General features: G+C 46.7%; 1 pseudogene; it reads right to left on the bottom strand.

The window, feature by feature from the left end:
• Positions 1 to 13,329: 13,329 nt before the first annotated feature.
• Positions 13,330 to 25,705, bottom strand: part of LOC123067414 (uncharacterized) — an 89,751-nt pseudogene continuing 77,375 nt past the window's right edge.

Below are 25,705 nucleotides of genomic sequence, written 5' to 3'. Positions count from 1 at the left end.
AGTAGGGCTGCCCTTACCTTCCGTGTTACGTGGGTTATTCTCAAGAGGAGTGGACTCCACTCCTCATTCACGAGAAAAATGGCTGGTCACCGGGATGCCCAGTCCCAGGCTTTATGCAAACTAAATCAAAATAATTGCAAACAAAACTCCCCCTGGGACCCGTTGAATGTTGGAGGCACTCGTTGCTTCGAGCAAGCCATGGATTGATGCTTGTGGAGGAGGGGGAGTATAAACTTTACCATTCTGTTTGGGAACCGCCTATAATTTGTTTAGCATGGAAGCTATCGTCATCTCTTAGTTGTTATGTTGACAATGAAAGTATGCCACTCAAAATATAATTTATCTCTATTTCAAAATCGAGCTCTGGCACCTCTACAAATTCCTGCTTCCCTCTGCGAAGGGCCTATCTATTTACTTTTATGTTGAGTCATCAACCTTCTTATTAAAAGCACCCGCTGGAGAGCACACTATCGTTTGCATTCATTATTATTGGTTTATATTGGGTATGACTTCACTGGATCTCTTTTACCATGAATTACAATCTTTAGTCAGTCCTTGATCTTTAAGGGTGCTCTGCATTTATGTTTTGCGGTCTTAGAAAGCGCTAGCGAGATACCATTTTGTTATATCATGTTATGATTATTTTGAGAAAGTGTTGCCATCCGAGTTTTATTATTATGGCTCGCTAGCTGATTATGCTATTGATATGAGTAATTGTGAGACCTATGTGTTATTGTTAGTATGGTTAGTTCATAATATTTGCTGAAACTTGAATGCTGGCTTTTCATGTTACAACAACAAGAGCAAACAGAGTTTGTAAAAGTTTTTCTTTTTCTCTTTTAGTTTGTCAACTGAATTGCTTGAGGAGAAGCAAGGGTTTAAGCTTGGGGGAGTTGATACGTCTCCATCGTATCTACTTTTCCAAACACTTTTGCCCTTGTTTTGGACTCTAACTTGTATGATTTGAATGGAACTAACCCAGACTGACGTTGTTTTCAGCAGAATTGCCATGATGTTGTTTTATGTGCAGAAAACAAAAGTTCTCGGAATGACCTGAAACTCCACGGAACATCTTAGAAAAAATAATAAAAAATCCTCGCCAAAGATGAAGACCAGGGGCCCACACCCTGTCCACGAGGGTGGCCCCTCCCCCCTCCTGGGCACGCCCCCTACCTCATGGGCCCCCTGGTGGCCCTCCGACGCCAACTCCAACTCCATATATTGGCTTTCGGGGAGAAAAAAATGAGGGAGAAGAAATCATCGTGTTTTATGATACGGAGCCGCCGCTAAGCTCTAATCTCTCTTGGGAGGGCTGATCTGGAGTCCGTTCGGGGCTCCGAAGAGGGGGATTCGTCACCGTCGTCATCATCAACCATCCTCCATCACCAATTTCATGATGCTCACCACCGTGCGTGAGTAATTCCATCATAGGCTTGCTGGACGGTGATGGGTTGGATGAAATTTATCATGTAATCGAGTTAGTTTTGTTATGGTTTGATCCCTTGTATCCACTATGTTCTGAGATTGATGTTGCTATGACTTTGCTATGCTTAATGCTTGTTACTAGGGCCCGAGTGCCATGATTTCGGATCTGAACCTATTATGTTTTCATGAATATATGTGAGTTCTTGATCCTATCTTGCAAGTCTATAGTCACCTACTATGTGTTATGATCCGGCAACCCCGAAGTGACAATAATCGAGACCACTCCCGGTGATGACCATAGTTTGAGGAGTTCATGTATTCACTATGTGCTAATGCTTTGTTCTGGTTCTCTATTAAAAGGAGGCCTTAATATCCCTTAGTTTCCAATAGGACCTTGCTGCCACGGGAGGGTAGGACAAAAGATGTCATGCAAGTTCTTTTCCATAAGCACGTATGAGTATATATGAAATTTATGCCTACATTACATTGATGAATTGGAGCTAGTTCTGTGTCACCCTATGTTATGACTGTTACATGAGAACCACATCCGGCATAATTATCCATCACTAATCCATTGCCTACGAGTTTTCCATATACTGGTTCTCGCTTATTTACTTTTCCGTTGCTACTGTTACAATCACTACAAAATACCAAAAACATTACTTTTACTGTCTTTACTTTTGTTACCGTTACCACCACTATCATGTTACTTTCCTACTAAACACTTTGCTATAGATACTAAGTTTCCAGGTGTGGTTGAATTAACAACTCAACTGCTAATACTTGAGAATATTCTTTGACTCCCCTTGTGTCGAATCAATAAATTTGGGTTGAATACTCTACCCTCAAAAACTGTTGCGATCCCCTATACTTGTGGGTTATCAAGTAGCACCATGTTCTTCATATAGAAAGTCTTTTATGTTGTCACTTTCATATACTAGTGGGAATTTTTCATTATAGAACTTGGCTTGTATATTCCTACGATGGGCTTCCTCAAAATGGCCTAGGTCTTCGTGAGCAAGCAAGTTGGATGCATACCCACTTAGCTTCTTTTGTTGAGCTTTCATACATTTATAGCTCTAGTGCATCCGTTGCATGGAAATCCCTACTCCTCATGTTGACATCAATTGATGGGCATCTCCATAGCCTATTGATTATCCTCGTCAATATGAGACTTTCTTCTTTTTTGTCTTCTCCACACAACCTCCATCATCATATTCTATTCCACCCATAGTGCTATATCCATGGCTCACGCTCATGTATTGTGTCAGAGTTGAAAATGGCTGGAGCGCGTTAAAAAGTATGAACCAATTGCTTGGCTGAAACCGGGGTTGTTCTTGATGGGAGTATTTTTGTGTGATGAAAATGAAACATAGCCTAACTATATGATTTTGTAGGGATGAACCTTCTAATGCCATGTTATTTTGAGAAGACATGATTGCTTAGTTAGTATTCTTGATGTATTACTATTTCTTATGTCAATATGAACTTTTATTTTGAATCATTTGGATCTGAACATTCATGCCACAATAAAGAAAATTACATTGAGAATTATGCTAGGTAGCATTCCACATGAAAAATTCTATTTTTATCATTTACCTACTCGAGGACGAGTAGGAATTAAGCTTGGGGATGCTTGATACGTCTCCAACGTATCTATAAATTTTGATTGTTCCATGCTATTATATTACCCGTTTTGGATGTTTATGGGCTTTACTTTACACTTTCATATCATTTTTGGGACTAACCTACTAACCGGAGGCCCAGCCTGAATTGCTGTTTTTGTTTGCCTATTTCGATGTTTCGAAGAAAAGGATATCAAATGGAGTCCAAACGGAATGAAACCTTCGGGAGTGATCTTTTTGGAACAAACGCAATCCACGGAACTTGGAGTGGACATTAAGCAACGAACGAGGCGGCCACGAGGGTGCCCGACGTGCCCCCTGGGGGTGGGCGCGCCCCCACCCTCGTGGGCCCCATGTTGCTCCACCGACCTACTTCTTCCTCCTATATATATCCACGTACCTCGAAAACATCCAAGAGCACCACGAAAAACTATTTCCACCGCCGCAACCTTCTGTATCCGCGAGATCCCACCTTGGAGCCTTCGCTGGCGCTCCGCCGGAGGGGGAATCGACCATGAAGGGCCTCTACATCATCTCCGAAGCCTCTCCGATGAGTTGTGAGTAGTTTACCACAAACCTTCGGGTCCATAGTTATTAGCTAGATGGCTTCTTCTCTCTCTTTGAATCTCAATACAAAGTTCTCCTCGATCTTCTTGGAGATCTATTCGATGTAACTCTTTTTGCGGTGTGTTTGTCGAGATCCGATGAATTGTGGGTTTATGATCAAGTTTATCTATGAGAAATATTTGAATCTCCTCTGAATTCTTTTATGTGTGATTAAGTTATCTTTGCAAGTCTCTTCGAATTATCGGTTTGGTTTGGCCTACTAGATTGATCTTTCTTGCAATGGGAGAAGTGCTTAGCTTTGGGTTCAACCTTGCAATGTCCTTACCCAGTGACAGAAAGGGTTGCAAGACACGTATTGTATTGTTGCCATCGAGGATAAAAAGATGGGGTTTATATCATATTGCTTGAGTTTATCCCTCTACATCATGTCATCTTTCTTAATGTGTTACTCTGTTCTTATGAACTTAATACTCTAGATGCATGCTGGATAGGGGTCGATGTGTGGATTAATAGTAGTAGATGCAGGCAGGAGTCGGTCTACTTGTTGCGGACGTGATGCCTATATAGATGATCATGCCTAGATAATCTCATAATTATTAGCTTTTCTATCAATTGCTCGACAGTAATTTGTTCACCCACCGTAATACTTATGCTATCTTGAGAGAAGCCACTAGTGAAACCTATGGCCCCCGGGTCTATCTTTTATCATATAAGTTTACCATCTACTTTTATTTGCATCTTTTACTTTCTCTATATCATAAAAATACCAAAAATATTTATCTTATCATATTATCTCTATCAGATCTCACTTTCGCAAGTGGCTGTGAAGGGATTGACAACCCCTTTATTGCGTTGGTTGCGAGGTTCTTGTTTGTTTGTGTAGGTGCGTGGGACTTTTGAGGCGCCTCCTACTGGATTGATACCATGGTTCTCAAAAACTGAGGGAAATACTTACGCTACTTTGCTGCATCACCCTTTCCTCTTCAAGGAAAACCAACGCAAGCTCAAGACGTAGCATTCATCGATGTAATGTAGGCATGTATTCCGTAAATAGTCATATGTGCTTTATTAAAAGAACTTGCATGACATCTTTTGTCCTACCCTCCCATGGCAGCGGGGTCCATATTGGAAACGGAGGGATATTAAGGCCTCCTTTTAATAGAGAACCGGAACAAAGCATTAACACATAGTGAATACATGAACTCCTCAAACTACGGTCATCACCGAGAGTGGGCCCGGTTGTTGTCACTCCGGGGTTGTCGGATCATAACCGTAGTAGGTGACTATAACTTGCAAGATAGATCTAAAACATGGATATAATGATGAATACATAAACGGTTCAAATCTGAGTTCATCGCACCCGGCCCAAAGTGACAAGCATTAAGCATAGCAAAGTCATAGCAACATCAATCTAAGAACATAGTGGATACTAGGGATCAGGCCCTAACAAAACTAACTCGATTACATGATGAATCTCATCCAACTCCTCACCGACCAGCGAGCCTACGAAGGAATTACTCTCTCCCTGTGGGGAGCATCATGGAATTGGCAATGGAGATGGGTTGGTGATGACGAAGCACGAAGATCCCCCTCTCTGGAGCCCCAAATGGACTCCAGATCTGCCCTCCCAAGGAAGAACAGGGCTTGGCGGCGGTTCCGTCTCGTGGATCGTGATAATTCTTTTTCCCTGATTTTTTTCTGAAATAATGTGATTTTATAGTATCAGGGGGGTCATCAGTGGGGCCACCAGGTGGGTACAACCCACCTGGGCGCGCAAAGAGAGGGGGCGCGCCCTGGTGGGTTGTGCCCAACCAGGGGCCCCTCTCTGGTGGGTCTTGCCTCCAGAAATTCTCTTTTATTATATAAAATTCCTCGCAAAGTTTCGTGTCATTCCAAGAACTTTTATTTCTGCACAAAAACAACACCATGGTAGTTCTGCTGAAAACAGCGTCAGTCCGGGGTTAGTTTCATTCAAATCATGCAAATTAGAGTCCAAAACAAGAGGAAAGGAGTGAAAAAAGGTAGATACGTTGGAGATGTATCAGGCGTTTGCATCAATCTGTTTTGCCACCGCCTGCCCTCTCTTCTCATTGCGAAGGTTGAAGGGCAGGTTGAGAACCCTAGCGCAAAGCCGCAACTTGTTGAACGGCAACTCGGACGGCTTCATGCACTCGTTGAACTCCGACAAGATCACTGCATGCTTGCTAATATGCCATGGGCTGCCTTCCCAGACTCGCTCACGATCACGCTTGCTTGTGAATTCTGCCACAAAAATATTCTCCCCCGCGGACCGGAAGGACAGGCCCTTAGGGTTACCCCATGTTGGCCGAAGGGCGTTGGAGATCGTCTGGATATGAAATGTGTGTCGATGTAGGACTTTACCCACTAGTGACCACTTCACCGGCTCACCATCATCGATATCGTCGAGCACCAGCGGCGTAGCCTCCTCTTCCGTCAGATCCAACTTGCACACCGCCTCCTCCAGTTGCGCCCTCGCCAAGCGTGGCGAGAGAGCTCCCTCCTTCCCTTTGCCTGCGGCGGATGGATTCATCCTCACACCGCCCTTACGCGCCCCGCCGATCGAGATCTGATGTGTGCCGCCGTTTCCCCTCGAAACCCTAGTCGCCGCTCGGGAGGGCTCCTAGTTTTTCGGGGAACTCTCATACAGTAGCTTACAAAACAATACCATTAGTTACACATTTTCCTAGAGTCCATAGTTTTCCAAGAATGTATTATTTTAAATTGCATTATTAATTGTCTGAATAAACATCGTTCCCAATTGAGGGAGCAAACGAGCAAAAACCCATATAAGTACAGACTTATTGTTCATTTCCCAACACCCAACAGTGTATAGGCGAACTAAATGCAACATGCATGTACTAAATGTGTTTATTTTCATTTTATTTTAAAACCTTGAACAAATCCAAATGGGAGTTGTAAAACATAAATAAATCATGTTTTGCGTCATAAAGGCTCTTTTTTATTACATGATGAATCTGCAATACACAGTATCAACAAATCAAAGGATATATGTGAAAGAGTAAATTCGCTTTGAACAAATAGTAAGGTCATCCCAAACTAAAAATGTGTTTCAAACTTCAAAACATAAAGGTCCATGTTATAGATCAATAAAACATACATGGGGTAAAGAACCACATGGAGTACCCTGCTTCCAATACGGATCCAACAGAGAGAGAAGATAGAGATGGGGAGGGCACCTTGTCCATGGCTGCAGCAACAGGGCCAGAGCACCTTGTCCATGGCGTTCTCAACGGAAATCATCGCTTTGGGCGTGCCGGATCTGAGGCTGCTTCGGATTCTAGCCTGCTGCTCGATCTGGTGCGAGGGAGAGGGGAGGAGGTCGCCGATGGTAAGGAGAAGGTAAGGGGGAGAGAAGGGGTGGCCATTGCGGAGGGCGTGGGTGGTCGCGGCGACCGCGGCGAGGTCGTCAGTGGTGGCGGAAGACGAGGGAAAAAGGAGAGGGAGAGGAATCGGGGGGTGGGGACTGGCTGACTGGGAGCTGGGCCGCTGGCCAATCCCTTTCTCTGTTATTTTCTCTTCTCTTCTCAACGAAGCGAACGTTTTGTCTCGTAGTAAATCCGACGTGGACCACGCGAGAGATCACCATTAATGCATACCTTATTGTTTTGGATGTTGTTATAAATATTATCCAACCTGAGAAATAATTTTTTTTATTCTTTTTGGAGGTAATATCACCAGAGGTCATAGAACTTGCGTTGAATGTTCAGTTTGGTGCTAGAACTTTAAAATACGGATTTGTAGTCACATAACTTGCGTTCTCGTGCAAATGCAGTCACTTTATCCATATCCGGACGTATCCGGCCCTTACGTTGCATGATTGGACCTTTTTACATAAACACCCCTACTTTGTTTTTAATTGCATAGAAGCCCGCTCATCAGCACATGTGGGGTCACACTTGATAGAGAAATGAGAAAAAAAAGGCTGAGCCCACGTCACGCTTGACAGAGAATGAGAAACAGAAGGGCCGTGTGGGGCTTGAACTCGCGCCATGCACGCACATGGCCTGAGCCAACCATTGTACTAAGCACTTCTTTAATAAAATTATTCTAAATATACTAAATCTAGCTAGGTTTAGTTTACCTGGTTTTTTTGACTTTTTTCTATCAGTGAAAAGCGGACCAATGAGGTGCTGCCACCTTATTTACTGGGGACCTGAGAGGGTAGGCTACTTGTGTGCGCGTTGCATTTTCCTTAATGATTTGGGCCCTGGTCAACATGCGTTTGATCTGGTGGTGTTGGGTGCTGCGATTCTTCGTTTTTTTGCAGATGCATGCATGCAGCGATGGGCTAGGCGGTGGGTTTTTTTTTTCAGTTGCATGCATGCAGCGGCGAGGTTTTCACGACCACGTGCCATGTATCGATCGTTTCCAGGCTTCTCTCGATGGCCGGCCGCTCAACGTAGGCAGTTGTGTTCCTTTTTTCTTTTTCTTTTGTGTCGATTGATGGATGTAGGCGATAGTAGATATCTCTAGATTGTCCAGTTAGAAATGTGCATGACTCAATCACCTTCTTTGTATGTCCCTGTAAAAGGAGGTGTTTTCCTCTTTGGTCGCATATCTCCCAAATCCCACCGATAGATGCATGCGGTCGTCTCTTCCATGACTTTGTTGTTGGCCTGTCCTTCTGCCAAGCCTCGACCGTCGGGCCCCCATTTTCCCTCCCGGCGCTGGCCACCCCATCGCCCTTCCGACGACGCCTCTCCTCCGCCTCCGCTTTGCGTATGTGGGATCACACAACCACTGATCATATGGCCGGTTCCTCAAGTCGGGCACCAGATGCTCCGAACCTGCCATATCATGCTCGGCTATGGCGGGAACGAGATGATCGCCTGGGCCGCCTCCCATAGTCCTCAGCAGCTCCAAATAAGAGGTGAGAAATCACGCGCACCTGCATGTGTTCGATATTGTGTGCAATGATCATAGTGGATTCGGCATGGAGGGCGGTGAAGCTTCTAGGTCTCCGATCATCACAAACGTGAACATGATAGGCAGGACAACAGACGGCGTAGGAAAGGCGCGCGATCGAGAGACGGGCGCCTCTGGCATCACAAGACCTCGATGTCGCCATGGCAGTCAGACGCGTGATGCGTCTGGCAACGCGCCGTCACTCCCAGACAACTCGCAACCGTTCTCTGACGACGACGCTTGCGGCTTGCCCAACCACCTTATGGAGCCCTCCCGCCGTCAGCGTGCGAGGTCACTACGGTCCGGCTACCTTGCGCCCTCTCGCCGTCTCTCTGGCCGCAGCCCGGCGCCGCCTTCCAGCACAGACGGGAGGCCGCCGCCTTGAGCTGGCGCCAGCCCTGCTGCAAGTCAGCTGTGGACGAGGTCGACCTGCACAGACGGGAGACGGTGCAGAGTGCTGGACGTGCTCGCCGCCGCGGCGATGGGCATGGCCAATACGGTGATGGACGAGATGGTCTACAACATGAACAACAAGAAAGCGCACTATGGCACCCTCGCGGCCTCGCCAAAACCCCTGTGCCCCCGGCCGTATCTCTGGCTACTTCTCCAGCGGCTCTCCGCTGTCGCCGTCGCCCGAAGCCTTGCTGACTTCGCCCTGGGCACAGAAAACGGTGGCAGCGTCAGGTGTTCGCTGCCTGTTGCGGCATCTGCAAGCTCCGGCCCTCCCACATACTGGTGTGCACTGAATATGTCATCCTGATGGCACATATGTTTGACACTGTCGGTTTCAGTTATGCTTATGCGATATTTGCCCCGCGATGGAGCCGGTCGAACATATGTTGCTTTCACTGCAGGGCCGCGTCGAGCTGCGGAATATGCGTCGCTTATCTATCATTGATGACCCTAACTTCATATCAGCTGGTTGACTTTCTCAGAACAGTGCACTATATCACAAAGGAATGCCTTATCTACCATTGTGGCTCTGCTTATTCATCTACAACGAGATGCTCTTCATGAAAGATATAGCGTGGGCTGCAACCTTTCCAGTTTCTTCCGGTTCTGCACTACTTACAAGATCAGTGTTTTCTTCTTATTTTGTCTTACATGAATGAAATGATCAATCTCTATGGTGAACATGATCATTGTAAAATTTTGTTTGTTATTCATGCTGGGCTAAGGAGGGAAATGTCTAATTTTATAGCATTGATCAGGTTTTCTCTTCGCAATACTATACTAAAATATAAATCAATGGTGAATGCATATCCCCATATTGCTTTAAAATACAAAGACCCATGTCATAATCAATGAAACAAAAAGCGCTATTTCACCGTTATGTGTCGCTATAGCGTATTTGGAAGGAGCACACTATATTTAGCAAATTTGCTCGATATGGTGCTAATCCCGCTAAACATAATTACGTTACGTTATAGCACTGTAGTGTGCACGGTGCATCCAACAACATTACACTGCAGACTGTAGCCCATCAGACCACCCAGGGGTGGCGGCGTCTCTGGACTGGCAGGGGCTGTGGCTTCTTCATCAAGCATTCAATGTTGCAAAAGGAAACTTATTTAGTGTTCAAGATTTTGCATGAACCTTACAATGGCAACTCAACATGGCCCGTCAACATGCGACTTTTCAGCAACATGAATTGAAAAGACAAATCAGAACTCAAACAATAATCTATGGCAGTTTTTCAGATACCATACCATTACGCATGTATCCACAGCGACCACACACCATTGACTCGATAGTGACATACCCTGGTGTCAAAGTGCACAGAACCGTGTCCAAGAATTTGCACAGGCGCTCTACCATTTCATCACTGACACCAATCTAGCATGTGGTTGTAGAACGATGAAATGATTTACCATAACGACACAATTTTAGCATGCAAGCTCCAATTGTATTCCCCCTTGTATAAAATGTAGCAACTGTTTTATTCAATAAACTTTTCCAGTGTCCACATATAACAACTTAATGTTCATGCATACGTTATAATGTAGAAAACAAGCAACAACTAAGCCATTAGTTGTACAATTAACAAATAAAATTTTCCAGCGTCCACATATAAGAACTTAATGTTCATACAGGAGTACATCATAGTGTAAAAGACAAGCAACAACTGAGCCATTAAATGGAAAATTAACACATAAACTTTTCCATCACCACATAAAGAACTTTCATATTATGTTTCAACAGGCGCGGCGTGCCGTCACGCGGGCATGCTAGTACATATACTAAACCTGACTAGGTTTCTTTTACCTGATATTTTTGACTTTTTCCTCTCAGTGAAAAGCTGGCCAATTAGGTGATGACACGATAATTACTGGGGTAAATGGCGGGGTACGGCTCGGGTGGACGCAGCGATTTAGGCCCTGATCTGGAGACATTCCATCTGTCCCATGTGCGCTGCATGGAAATTGTAATTTGACTACGATCCTTTGATTTTGGCGGTTTCTGTTTGAACCGATCATTGCATGCATGACGTTGTCCTATGTGCATGTGGGCTGGTTAAATAAATTGATCTGCATGTGGTCTGGTCAAAGGTAGTGGCCGTTTTCTTTTCGTTTGTGTTGGCGTGCTAAGAGGTTAGAGCATCTCCAACCGCGCCTTCAGAATGGAGAAAAAAATTCTATGAAAACAGGTCTCACGGATTAGCAGATGGCATTCACAAATCACAAAGCATTTACCCAACCTCCCATTTGAAATCAGGGGGAAGAGATTAGATGTTTTGTGATTTGTGAATGCCACGTGTCATGCATCAGGGCGTGTCTCACCTGCTTTATACGAGACCTGGTCTCATATAATTTTTTTCTCCAAAACGACCTCCCCAGGCGTTTTTTTCGTGCAGGCGCCGAAAAAACGGCCCAGTCGCGCCCCCAGGACCCCGATTTTCGTCGGCCTGGGCCGAAATCAGCGCCGGCGGACCAAGGCCGAACCCGGCGCGCTAGAAGGGCGTCGGGGCGAGTGTTTTTGGCGCGAAGCAACCGCGGGCCCGCCTAGTCAGCGAGACGGGTGCTTCTTCGGCCTCATCGCCTCGGTTCCCGCGGGAATCAATGCCAAGGCTGCCGCGCTGCCGCCGACGGTCAGCCTTGCCATTGATTCCTCACGGGCGGCGCGTCACGGGGCGGCGCGGCGTCGCCTCCCCTCCCGCCACGCGTACATACGGGCGCGGCTATATAAGCCGGTGCCCTCCCTCGCCTCCGCCCACACCAGCCCTCGCCGCCGAGCCCTCTCCCTTACCCTCTGTCATGCACCGAGCCCTCCCTCTCCCTCTGCCATGCGCCTTCTCCGAGCCCTCCCTCCCCCAATGGCTGAACGCTTCCCGGCGACGAGGCGGTGGCGGCTTCGGCCGCCACTCGCTCCGCGAACAGGAGTCGTCGCTCCTGTTCGAGGCCAAGATCCCGGCGCCGCCGGACATGCGCGCAGGTCTGTCGGGGTGGCGACTCAGCAACGGGGGAGCGCCCGTTCCGCCGTTGCCCGATGCCGCGGCGCGGACCGCTACTTCACCGACGAGGTCGAGCTCAAGCGCGCCTCCCTCACCGTTGAGCAGCGCATCCTCCCCCAGTACGCCGCTGACAACCACTCGGCATGGGCGGCGTACTTTGAGCGCCGTCAGGAGCAGATGGTGGCGTCCACCAACGCGGCGACGGTGGTGGATGGCGAACAGAACAGTGAGGGCGGCAACGAGCCGCCACTGACATACCCTCCCCCGGCGGCCTCGGCCCTGGCCCACTGCCGACGCACCGGGCCGTGGCTGCCCAGGAGGTTCGTCTCTTTGTCGTCTTCCTCCTCCTCGTCGCGATCTTCTTCCCACTCCTCCGGCTCTCCGACGCTGCTCGGCGTCAAGACCGAGCCCGCGGTGGAGACGCCGCTCGGCCGGCGCACTCGTAGCGCCGGCATCGTCATCAACGAAGGCGGCCGGCGCGCTCCCTCGTCGGCTCCTCCGCGGTTCGTCAAGCCGAAGACGGAGCCCGGGCTCGCGATGGTGAAAACGGAGCCGGGGCTCCCCGCCGTGAAGATAGAGTCCGGCGAGGTGGCGCTCGACGATGATGCGGCCCTGAAATGGGCGCGCAAGGACTTCCTCAGGATGGAGAGGGAGGTCAGGTCACTGCACTGCGGCACTTCGAGCAGCGCCGCCGGGGCCGTGAAGAAGGAGGAGTCGTCTACCTCGACGACAGCGACGACGACGTGTCGCTGGCACCTGTCCGCCATGGCGACGCCGGGCAAGGGTGCAGCCGGGACAGCCGCGTCAAGGAGGAGAAGGCCGGCGACGACGACGGCGGCGACGACGGCGACTACTCCGCGTTTAGTGATTTCTTTTTTTAGTTATATTTGTTATGTAAACGCGTCGAACATGTAATATGTGCCAAAGTTTGCCAAAATTTAGCCGTGTTTAACCGAACTTCGCCAAACATATTTTTTTGAAAAATTAGACGCTCCTGGGGCGGTCCTGGGGACGGCGACTGAAAGGCAACTCGCCCCCAGGCCGTTTTTTTGCGCCGGCTCGCCCCCAAGCGGCGATTTTAGGCGCCCTTGGAGGCCAACAGCTGAAGATGCTCTTAGCAAGTTGTGGGTTGGCTGGACTTTGTTTGAGAGATTGGCACGTATGCAATGTGTGGAATCTACTGAGCGGTGCCGCTTAACGTATTTACTGGATGCTGCCTCTGTCGATGTTTTCGGTTCTTTATCGCCGCCTTTTAGTCCGTGATATGGGGCATTCGGGAATCCTATACATACGTGTTTCCTCTCGCTGCTTCCATTATATGGCCACAACCATCAGCATATGTGTGGAACTCACGGCCTCGCTGCATCCATGGCGTCCCAGGAGCTGCTTAGTGTTGGTCATGTCCACGGAGACGCCGTAGCTCATCGCATGATGCACCTCATGTTCATGTTCAGGCTCTGCTACACTATCCTGTCCACGGGCACTCCGGCAAGCCTTCGTCCCGTCGCCGTCATTGCCATGGCATGCCGTCGACAGCGCGGCATTCATGCGAGGGCGGGAGTGCGCCTTGATCCTGTCCTTCCCCGTTGTCCTTGAACCATTGCAGGATCTTGACCGCCCTGCTGTGCACGAGGGGGCTGCCAAGCAGGAAGACACCTCGAGGAGCGCCTGCACGGCATCGAGCTGGCGCATCCTCCACTGCAGCGCACAGCCGCCGCCTACGTGCACGAGCGCCATGACCAGATACGTCGCGTGCTCCTGGTACCCCGCGCTCTCGTGCCATGCCATGGCCTCCACCAGCGCCCTGAGCTCTTCCTCATCATCTGCCATCTCCCACCTTCCCGCCACGCTCGCCGCCGCCACGTTGGCCAGGACGCCCAGCGCTGCCTTCGCTACCGTCTCTGTCCGCTGCAGTAGGGAGGGTGCCTGGAGCGCGCGCATGATGCCGAGGGTGACCACGACCCGGACTTGCCCGAGCTTGCTGACAAGTCTTCAACGTATTTATAATTTTTGATTGTTCCATCCTATTATATTACGCTTTTTGAATGTTTATGGGCTTTATTATATATATTTATATCATTTTGGGGACTAACCTACTAACCGAAGGCCAGCCCGTATTGCTGTTCTTTTTGCCTATTTCAGTATTTCGAAGAAAAGGAATATCAAACGGAGTCCAAACGGAATGAAACCTTCGAGAGCGTGATTTTGGAACGAACGCGATCCAAAGGACTTGGAGTGCAAGTCAAGAAAAAATCGAGGCGGCCAGGTGATAGGAGGGCGCGCCCACCCCTCCTGGGCGCGCCCCTGTCTCCTGGGCCCCACGAGCGGCCACCGACGTACTTCTTCCTCCTATATATACCTACGTACCCCGAAACCATTCAGGGAGCCAACGAAAAATAATTTCCACCATTGTAACCTTCTGTATCCGCGAGATCCCATCTTGGAGCCTTCGTCGGCACTCCGCCAGAGGGGGAATCGACCACGGAGGGCTTCTACATCAACACCATAACCCCTCCGATGAGTTGTGAGTAGTTTACCACAGACCTTTGGGTCCTGATGTCTACTACACAACCTTCTTCTTGTAGACGTTGTTGGGCCTGCATGTGCACAGGTTTGTAGAATAGTAGCAAATTTCCCTCAAGTGGATGACCTAAGGTTTATCAGTCCGTGGGAGGCGTAGAGGATGAAGATGGTCTCTCTCAAACAACCCTGCAACCAAATAACAAAGAGTCTCTTGTGCCCCCAACACACCCAATACAATGGTAAATTGTATAGGTGCACTAGTTCGGCGAAGAGATGGTGATACAAGTGCAATATGAATGGTAGATAAAGATATTTGTAATCTGAAAATATAAAAACAGCAAGGTAACTAATGATAAAAGTGAGCGTAAATGGTATTGCATGATAGGAAACAAGGCATATGGTTCATACTTTCACTAGTGCAAGTTCTCTCAACAATAATAACATAGATAGATCATATAACAATCCCTCAACATGCAATAAAGAGTCACTCCAAAGCCACTAATAGCGGAGAACAAACGTAGAGATTATGGTAGGGTGTGAAACCACCTCAAAGTTATTCTTTCGGATCGATCTATTCAAGAGTTCGTACTAGAATAACACCTTAAGACACAAATCAACCAAAACCCTAATGTTACCTAGATACTCCATTGTCACCTCAAGTATCCGTGGGCATGATTATACGATATGCATCACACAATCTCAGATTCATCCAACCAACACAAAGTACTTCAAAGAGTGCCCCAAAGTTTCTACCGGAGAGTCAAGAAAACGTGTGCCAACCCCTATGCATAGGTTCATGGGTGGAACCCGCAAGTTGGTCACCAAAAAATACATCAAGTGGCACGTGATATCCCATTGTCACCACGAATAAGTACGGCAAGACATACATCAAGTGTTCTCAGATCAAAGACTCAATCCGATAAGATAACTTCAAGAGGGAAACTCAATTTATCACAAGAGAGTAGAGGGGGAGATGTTGGGGAACGTAGCAGAAATTCAAAAATTTTCCTACGTAACACCAAGATCTATCTATGGAGAGACCAGCAACGAGTAGAAAGAGAGGAGTGGAGTTTGCATCTACATACCCTTGTAGATCGCTAAGCGGAAGCGTTCAAGTGAACGGGGTTGATGGAGTCGTACTCGTCGTGATTCAGATCACCGATGATCAAGTGCCGAACGGACGGCACCTCCGCGTTCAACACACGTACAGCCCGGTGACGTCTCCCACGCCTTGATCCAGCAAGGAGAGAGGGAGAGGTTGAGGAAGACTCCATCCAGCAGCAGCACAACGGCGTGGTGGTGTGGAGGAGCGTGGCAATCCTGCAGGGCTTCGCCGAGCACCTACGGGAGAGGAGATGTGTCACGGGAGGGAGAGGGAGGCAACCAAAGGCCTTAGGTATGATTGCTCCTCCTTTTCCCCACTATATATAGGGCCAAGGGAGAGGGGGGAGGCGCAGCCTTGCCCCCTCCTCCAAGGAAGGGGTGCGGCTAAGGATGGGGAGGAGTCCATCCTCCCCAAGGCACCTCGGAGGTGCCTTCCCCCTTTAGGACTCTCCCCTTTTTCCTTTATCTTGGCGCATGGGCCTCTAGGGGCTGGTGCCCTTGGCCCATGTAGGCCAAGGCGCACCCCCTACAGCCCATGTGGCCCCCCGGGGCAGGTGGCCCCACCCGGTGGGCCCCCGGGACCCTTCCGGTGGTCCCGGTACAATACCGATGACCCCGAAACTTGTCCCGATGGCCGAAACAGGACTTCCTATATATAAATCTTTACCTCCGGACCATTCCGGAACTCCTCGTGACGTCCGGGATCTCATCCGGGACTCCGAACAACATTCGGTAACCACATACAAGCTTCCTTTATAACCCTAGCGTCATCGAACCTTAAGTGTGTAGACCCTACGGGTTCGGGAGACATGCAGACATGACCGAGACGTTCTCCGGTCAATAACCAACAGCGGGATCTGGATACCCATGATGGCTCCCACATGTTCCACGATGATCTCATCGGATGAACCACGATGTCAAGGACTCAATCGATCCCGTATTCAATTCCCTTTGTCTAGCGGTATTTTACTTGCCCGAGATTCGATCGTCGGTATCCAATACCTTGTTCAATCTCGTTACCGGCAAGTCACTTTACTCGTTCCGTAACACATCATCCCGTGATCAACTCCTTGGTCACATTGCGCATATGATGATGTCCTACCGAGTGGGCCCAGAGATACCTCTCCGTTTACACGGAGTGACAAATCCCAGTCTCGATCCGCATAAAACAATAGATACTTTCGGAGATACCTGTAGTGCACCTTTATAGTCACCCAGTTACGTTGTGACGTTTGATACACCCAAGCACTCCTACGGTATCCAGGAGTTACACGATCTCATGGTCAAAGGAAGAGATACTTGACATTGGCAAAGCTCTAGCAAACGAACTACACGATCTTTGTGCTAGTCTTAGGATTGGGTCTTGTCCATCACATCATTCTCCTAATGATGTGATCCCGTTATCAACGACATCCAATGTCCATAGCCAGGAAACCATGACTATCTGTTGATCACAACGAGCTAGTCAACTAGAGGCTCACTAGGGACATATTGTGGTCTATGTATTCACACGTGTATTACGATTTCCGGATAATACAGTTATAGCATGAATAAAAGACAATTATCATGAACAAGGAAATATAATAATAATACTTTTATTATTGCCTCTAGGGCATATTTCCAACAGTCTCCCACTTGCACTAGAGTCAATAATCTAGTTCACATCGCCATGTGATTAACACTCACAGGTCACATCGCCATGTGACTAATACCCAAGAGTTTACTAGAGTCAGTAGTCTAGTTCACATCACTATGTGATTAACACTCAATGAGTTTTATGTTTGATCATGTTGCTTGTGAGAGAGGTTTTAGTCAACGGGTCTGAACCTTTCAGATCCGTGTGTGCTTTACAAATCTCTATGTCATCTCCTAGATGCAGCTACCACGCTCTATTTGGAGCTATTCCAAACAACTGTTCTACTTGGAGCTATTCTAAATTATTGCTCCATTATATGTATCCGGTCTCTCTACTCAGAGCTATCCGGATAGGTGTCAAGCTTGCATCGTCGTAACCCTTTACGACGAACTCTTTTACCACCTCCATAATCGAGAAAATTCCTTAGTCCACTAGTTACTAAGGATAACTTTGACCGCTGTCCTGTGAGCCATTCTTGGATCACTCTTGTACCCCTTGACTGACTCATGGCAAGGCACACTTCAGGTGCGGTACACAGCATAGCATACTGAAGAGCCTACGTCTTAAGCATAGGGGACGACCTTCGTCCTTTCTCTCTATTCTGCCGTGGTCGAGCTTTAAGTCTTAACTTCGTACCTTACAACTCAGGCAAGAACTCCTTCTTTGACTGGTCCATCTTGAACACCTTCAAGATCATGTCAAGGTATGTGCTCATTTGAAAGTATTATTAAGCATTTTGATCTATCCTTATAGATCTTGATGCTCAATGTTCAAGTAGCTTAATCCAGGTTTTCTATTGAAAAACACTTTCAAATAACCCTATATGCTTTCTAGAAATTCTACATCATTTCTGATCATCAATATGTCAACAACATATACTCATCAGAAATTCTATAGTGCTCCCACTCACTTCTTTGGAAATACAAGTTTCTCATAAACTTTGTACAAACCCAAAATCTTTGATCATCTCATCAAAGCGTACATTCCAACTCCGAGATGCTCACTCCAGTCCTTAGAAGGATCGCTGGAGCTAGCATACCTTTTAGCATCCTTAGGATCGACAAAAACTTTCTGATTGTATTACATACAACCTTTCCTTACGAAAACTGGTAAGGAAACTCGTTTTGACATCCATCTGCCAGATTTCATAAATGCAGCTAATGCTAACATGATTCCGACGGACTTTAAGCATCGCTACGGATGAGAAAATCTCATCGTAGTCAACTCCTTGAACTTGTGAAAAACTTTTCGCCACAAGTCGAGCTTCATGGACGGTGACATTACCATCCACGTCCGTCTTCTTCTTAAAGATCCATTTATCTTAATGGCTTGCCGATCATCGGGCAAGTCCACCAAAGTCCATGGATCCGTTCTCGGATTTTATGGCCTCGAGCCATTTATCGGAATCCGGGCCCACCATCGCTTCTCCATAGCTCGTAGGTTCATTGTTGTCTAGCAACATGACCTTCAAGACAGGATCACCTTACCACTCCGAAGTAGTACGTGTCCTTGTCGTCCTACGAGGTTTGGTAGTGACTTGATCCGAAGTTTCATGATCAATATCATAAGCTTCCACTTCAATTGGTGTAGGTGCCACAGGAACAACTTCCTGTGCCCTGCCACACACTAGTTGAAGAGACGGTTCAATAACCTCATCAAGTCTCCACCATCCTCCCACTCAACTCTTTCGAGAGAAACCTTTCCTCGAGAAAGGACCCGATTCTAGAAACAATCCATATTGCTTTCGGATCTGAATTAGGAGGTATACCCAACTGTTTTGGGTTTCCTATGAAGATGCATTTTATCCGCTTTGGGTTCGAGCTTAATCCTGAAACTTTTTCATATAAGCGTCGCAGCCCCAAACTTTTAAGAAACGACAACTTAGGTTTCTCTAAACCATAATTCATACGGTGTCATCTCATCGGAATTACGTGGTGCCCTATTTAAAGTGAATGTGGTTGTCTCTAATGCCTAACCCATGAACGATAGTGGTAATTCGATAAGAGACATCATGGTACGCACCATATCCAATAGGGTGCAACTATGATGTTCGGACACACCATCACACTATGGTGTTCCAGGCGGTATTAATTGCGAAACAATTTCCACAATGTCTTAATTGTGTGCCAAAACTCGTAACTCAGATATTCATCTCTATGATCATATCATAGACATTTTATCCTCTTGTCACAATGATCTTCTACTTCACTCTGAAATTACTTGAACCATTCAATAATTCAGACTTGTGTTTCATCAAGTAAATATTCTCAACATCTACTCGAATCATCTGTGAAGTAAGAACATAACGATATTCACTGCATGCCTCAGCACTCATTGGACTGCACACATCAAAATGTGTTACTTCCAACAAGTTGCTATCTTGTTCCATCTTACTGAAACCGAGGCTTTTCAGTCATCTTGCCTATGTGGTATGATTTGCATATCTCAAGTGATTCAAAATCAAGTGAGTCCGAACGGTCCATTTGCATGGAGTTTCTTCATGCATATATACCAATAGACATGGTTCGCATGTCTCAAACTTTTCAAAAACGAGTGAGTCCAAAGATCCATCAACATGGAGCTTCTTCATGCGTTTTATACCATTATGACTTACATGGCAGTGCCACAAGTAAGTGGTACTATCATTACTATCTTATATCTTTTGGCATGAAAATGTGTATCACTACGATCGAGATTCAATAAACCATTCATTTAGGTGCAAGACCATTGAAGGTATTATTCAAATAAATAGAGTAACCATTATTCTCCTTAAATGAATAACCGTATTGCGATAGACATAATCCAATCATGTCTATGCTCAACGCAAACACCAAATCTCGATGGTAGAGGGAGCGTGCGATGCTTGATCATATCAACATTGGAAACACTTCCAACACATATCGTCAGCTCACCTTTAGCTAGTCTCCGTTTATTCCGTAGCTTTTATTTCGAGTTACTAACACTTAGCAACCGAACCGGTATCTAATACCCTGGTGCTACTAGGAGTACTAGTAAAGTACACATTAACATAATGTATATCCAATATACTTCTATCGACCTTGCCAGCCTTCTCATCTACCAAGTATCTAGGGTAATCTGCTCCAGTGGTTGTTCCCCTTATTACAGAAGCACTTAGTCTCGGGTTTGGGTTCAACCTCGGGTTTCTTCATTGGAGCAGCAGCTGATTTGCCGTTTCATGAAGTATCCCTTCTTCCCTTGCCCTTCTTGAAACTAGTGGTTTCACCAACCATCAACAATTGATGCTCCTTCTTGATTTCTACTTTCGCGGTGTCAAACATCGCGAATATCTCAAGGATCATCATATCTATCCCTGATATGTTATAGTTCATCACGAAGCTCTAGCAGCTTGGTGGCAATGACTTTGGGGAAACATCACTATCTCATCTGGAAGATCAACTCCCACTCGATTCAAGTGATTGTTGCACTCAGACAATCTGAGCACAAGCTCAACAATTGAGCTTCTCTCCTTAGTTTGCAGGCTAAGAAAATCGTCGGAGGTCTTATACCTCTTGACGTGGGCACGAGCCTGAAATCCCAATTTCAGCCCTCGAAACATCTCATATGTTCCGCGACGTTTCGAAAACGTCTTTGGTGCCTCTACTTAAACCATTTAACTGAACTATCACGTAGTTATCAAAACGTGTATGTTCGATGTTCGAAACATCCACAAACGACGTTTGGGGTTCAGCACACTGAGCGGTGCATTAAGGACATAAGCTTTCTACTGATCGCATAATCGCTACTATCAACTTTCAACTATATTTTCTCTAGGAACATATCTAAACAGTAGAACTATAGCGCGAGCTACGACATAATTTGCAAAAGGTCTTTTGACTATGTTCAGGATAATTAAGTTCATCTTATGAACTCCCACTCAGATAGACATCCCTCTGGTCATCTAAGTGATCACATGATCCGAGTCAACTAGGCCGTGTCCGATCATCACGTGAGACGGACTAGTTATCATCGGTGAACATCTTCATGTTGATCGTATCTACTATACGACTCATGCTCGACCTTTCGGTCTCCGTGTTCCGAGGCCATGTCTGCACATGCTAGGCTCGTCAAGTTAACCCTAAGTGTTTTCGCTGTGTAAAACTGTCTTACACCCGTTGTATGTGAACGTAAGAATCCATCACACCCGATCATCACGTGGTGCTTAGAAGCGACGAACTGTAGCAACGGTGCACAGTTAGGGGAGAACACTTCTTGAAATTTTGTAAGGGATCATCTTATTTACTACCGTCGTTCTAAGCAAACAAGATGCATAAACATGATAAACATCACATGCAATCAAATAGTAGTGACATGATATGGCCAATATCATATAGCTCCTTTGATCTTCATCTTCGGGGCTCCATGATCATCTTGTCACCGGCATGACACCATGATCTCCATCATCATGATCTCCATCATCGTGTCTTCATGAAGTTGTCACGCCAACGACTACTTCTACTTCTATGACTAACGCGTTTAGCAATAAAGTAAAGTAGTTTACATGGCGTTCTTCAATGACACGCAGGTCATACAAAAAATAAAGACAACTCCTATGGCTCCTGCCGGTTGTCATACTCATCGACATGCAAGTCGTGAATCCTATTACAAGAACATGATCAATCTCATACATCACATATCATTCATCACATCCTTTTGGCCATATCACATCACATAGCATACCCTGCAAAAACAAGTTAGACGTCCTCTAATTGTTGTTGCATGTTTTACGTGGCTGCTATGGGTTTCTAGCAAGAACGTTTCTTACCTACGCAAGACCACAACGTGATATGCCAATTGCTATTTACCCTTCATAAGGACCCTTTTCATCGAATCCGTTCCGACTAAAGTGGGAGAGACTGGCACCCGCTAGCCACCTTATGCACCAAGTGCATGTCAATCGGTGGAACCTGTCTCACGTAAGAGTACGTGTAAGGTCGGTCCGGGCCGCTTCATCCCACAATACCGTCGAAACAAGATTGGACTAGTAACGGTAAGCATATTGAACAACATCAACGCCCACAACTACTTTGTGTTCTACTCGTGCAAAGAATCTACGCAATAGACCTAGCTCATGATGCCACTGTTGGGGAACGTAGCAGAAATTCAAAAATTTCCTACGTAACACCAAGATCTATCTATGGAGAGACCAGCAACGAGTAGAAAGGAGGAGAGTTGCATCTACATACCCTTGTAGATCGCTAAGCGGAAGCGTTCAAGTGAACGGGGTTGATGGAGTCGTACTCGTCGTGATTCAGATCACCGATGATCAAGTGCCGAACGGACGGCACCTCCGCGTTCAACACACGTACAGCCCGGTGACGTCTCCCACGCCTTGATCCAGCAAGGAGAGAGGGAGAGGTTGAGGAAGACTCCATCCAACAGCAGCACAACGGCGTGGTGGTGATGGAGGAGCGTGGCAATCCTGCAGGGCTTCGCCGAGCACCTACGGGAGAGGAGATGTGTCACGGGAGGGAGAGGGAGGCAACCAAAGGCCTTAGGTATGATTGCTCCTCCTTTTCCCCACTATATATAGGGCCAAGGGAGAGGGGGAGGCGCAGCCTTGCCCCCTCCTCCAAGGAAGGGGTGCGGCTAAGGATGGGGAGGAGTCCATCCTCCCCAAGGCACCTCGGAGGTGCCTTCCCCCTTTAGGACTCTCCCTTTTTCCTTTATCTTGGCGCATGGGCCTCTAGGGGCTGGTGCCCTTGGCCCATGTAGGCCAAGGCGCACCCCCTACAGCCCATGTGGCCCCCCGGGGCAGGTGGCCCCACCCGGTGGGCCCCCGGGACCCTTCCGGTGGTCCCGGTACAATACCGATGACCCCGAAACTTGTCCCGATGGCCGAAACAGGACTTCCTATATATAAATCTTTACCTCCGGACCATTCCGGAACTCCTCGTGACGTCCGGGATCTCATCCGGGACTCCGAACAACATTCGGTAACCACATACAAGCTTCCTTTATAACCCTAGCGTCATCGAACCTTAAGTGTGTAGACCCTACGGGTTCGGGAGACATGCAGACATGACCGAGACGTTCTCCGGTCAATAACCAACAGCGGGATCTGGATACCCATGATGGCTCCCACATGTTCCACGATGATCTCATCGGATGAACCACGATGTCAAGGACTCAATCGATCCCGTATTCAATTCCCTTTGTCTAGCGGTATTTTACTTGCCCGAGATTCGATCGTCGGTATCCAATACCTTGTTCAATCTCGTTACCGGCAAGTCACTTTACTCGTTCCGTAACACATCATCCCGTGATCAACTCCTTGGTCACATTGCGCATATGATGATGTCCTACCGAGTGGGCCCAGAGATACCTCTCCGTTTACACGGAGTGACAAATCCCAGTCTCGATCCGCATAAAACAATAGATACTTTCGGAGATACCTGTAGTGCACCTTTATAGTCACCCAGTTACGTTGTGACGTTTGATACACCCAAGGCACTCCTACGGTATCCAGGAGTTACACGATCTCATGGTCAAAGGAAGAGATACTTGACATTGGCAAAGCTCTAGCAAACGAACTACACGATCTTTGTGCTAGTCTTAGGATTGGGTCTTGTCCATCACATCATTCTCCTAATGATGTGATCCCGTTATCAACGACATCCAATGTCCATAGCCAGGAAACCATGACTATCTGTTGATCACAACGAGCTAGTCAACTAGAGGCTCACTAGGGACATATTGTGGTCTATGTATTCACACGTGTATTACGATTTCCGGATAATACAGTTATAGCATGAATAAAAGACAATTATCATGAACAAGGAAATATAATAATAATACTTTTATTATTGCCTCTAGGGCATATTTCCAACAGGAGAAACATCATAAGATTCAACTACAATAGGAAAGCTCGCGATACATCAAGATCGTGCCATAGAGAGAACACGAGAGAGAGAGAGAGAGAGAGAGAGAGAGAGAGAGAGATCAAACACATAGCTACTGGTACATACCCTCAGCCCCGAGGGTGAACTACTCCCTCCTCGTCATGGATAGCACCGGGATGATGAAGATGGCCACCGGTGATGGATTCCCCCTGTGGCAGGGTGCCGGAACGGGCTCCCGACAGGTTTTTGGTGGCTACAGAGTCTTGCGGCGGCGGAACCCCTGATCTATCTTGATATTCGATGGTTTTAGGGTACGTAGGCATATATAGGCGAAAGAAGTCAGTCGAGGGGTGCTCGAGGGGTCCACGAGACAGGGGGTCGCGCCCTGTAGGGGGGCGCCCCCTATCTCCTGGGCTCCTCGAGGGTCTTCTGACTTGATCTCCAAGCCTCCAGGATGATATTCTTCCAAAAAATCACGATGCCGAAGGTTTCATTTTGTTTGGACTCCGTTTGATATTCCTTTTCTTCGAAATACTGAAACAGGCAATAAAACAGCAACATGGGCTGGGCCTCCGGTTAATAGGTTAGTCCCAAAAATGATATAAATATGTAAAATAAAGCCCATAAACATCCAAAAGGGGTAATATAATAGCATGGAACAATGAAAAATTATAGATACGTTGGAGACGTATCAAGCATCCCCAAGCTTAATTCCTGCTCGTCCTCGAGTAGGTAAATGATAAAAACAGAATTTTTGATGTGGAATGCTACCTAGCATAATTCTTCAATGTAATTTTCTTTATTGTGGCATGAATGTTCAGATCCAAATGATACAAAATAAAAGTTCATATTAACATGAAAATGGTGATACTTCAAGCATATTAATCAAAGTAATCATGCCTTTTCAAAATAACATGGCCAAAGAAAGTTATCCCTACAAAATCATATAGTCTGGCTGTTTCTCTATCTTCATCACACAAAGTATTTAATCATGCACAACCCCGATGACAAGCCAAGCAATTGTTTCATACTTTAATAATCTCAAACTTTTTCAACTTTCACGCAATACATGAGCGTGAGCCATGAACATAGCACTATATGTGGGATAGAATGGTGGTTGTGGAGAAGACAAAAAGAAGAAGATAGTCTCACATCAACTAGGCGTATCAACGTGCTATGGAGATGCCCATTAATAGATATCAATGTGAGTGAGTAGGGATTGCCATGCAACGGATACACTAGAGCTATAAATATATGAAAGCTCAACAAAAGAAACTAAGTGGGATGCATCCAACTTGCTTGCTCACGAAGACCTAGGGCACTTTTGAGGAAGCCCGTCATTTGAATATGCAAGCCAAGTTCTATAATGAAAAATTCCCACTAGTATATGAAAGTGACAACATATGAGACTCTCTGTCATGAAGATCATGGTGCTATTTTGAAGCACAAGTGTGGAAAAGAGATAGTAGCATTGTCCCTTCTCTCTTTTTCTCTAATTTTATTTTTTTCTTCTCTTTTTTCTTCTTCTTTTTTTTCTTTTCTTTGGCCTTCTATTTTTTTTCTTTTT

Source organism: Triticum aestivum, chromosome 3B (genome assembly GCF_018294505.1).
Source record: "Triticum aestivum cultivar Chinese Spring chromosome 3B, IWGSC CS RefSeq v2.1, whole genome shotgun sequence".
In the NCBI taxonomy this organism is placed as follows: domain Eukaryota; kingdom Viridiplantae; phylum Streptophyta; class Magnoliopsida; order Poales; family Poaceae; genus Triticum; species Triticum aestivum.
Note: the sequence above shows the minus strand (reverse complement) of the source record. Positions and strands in the feature narration are given on the sequence as shown.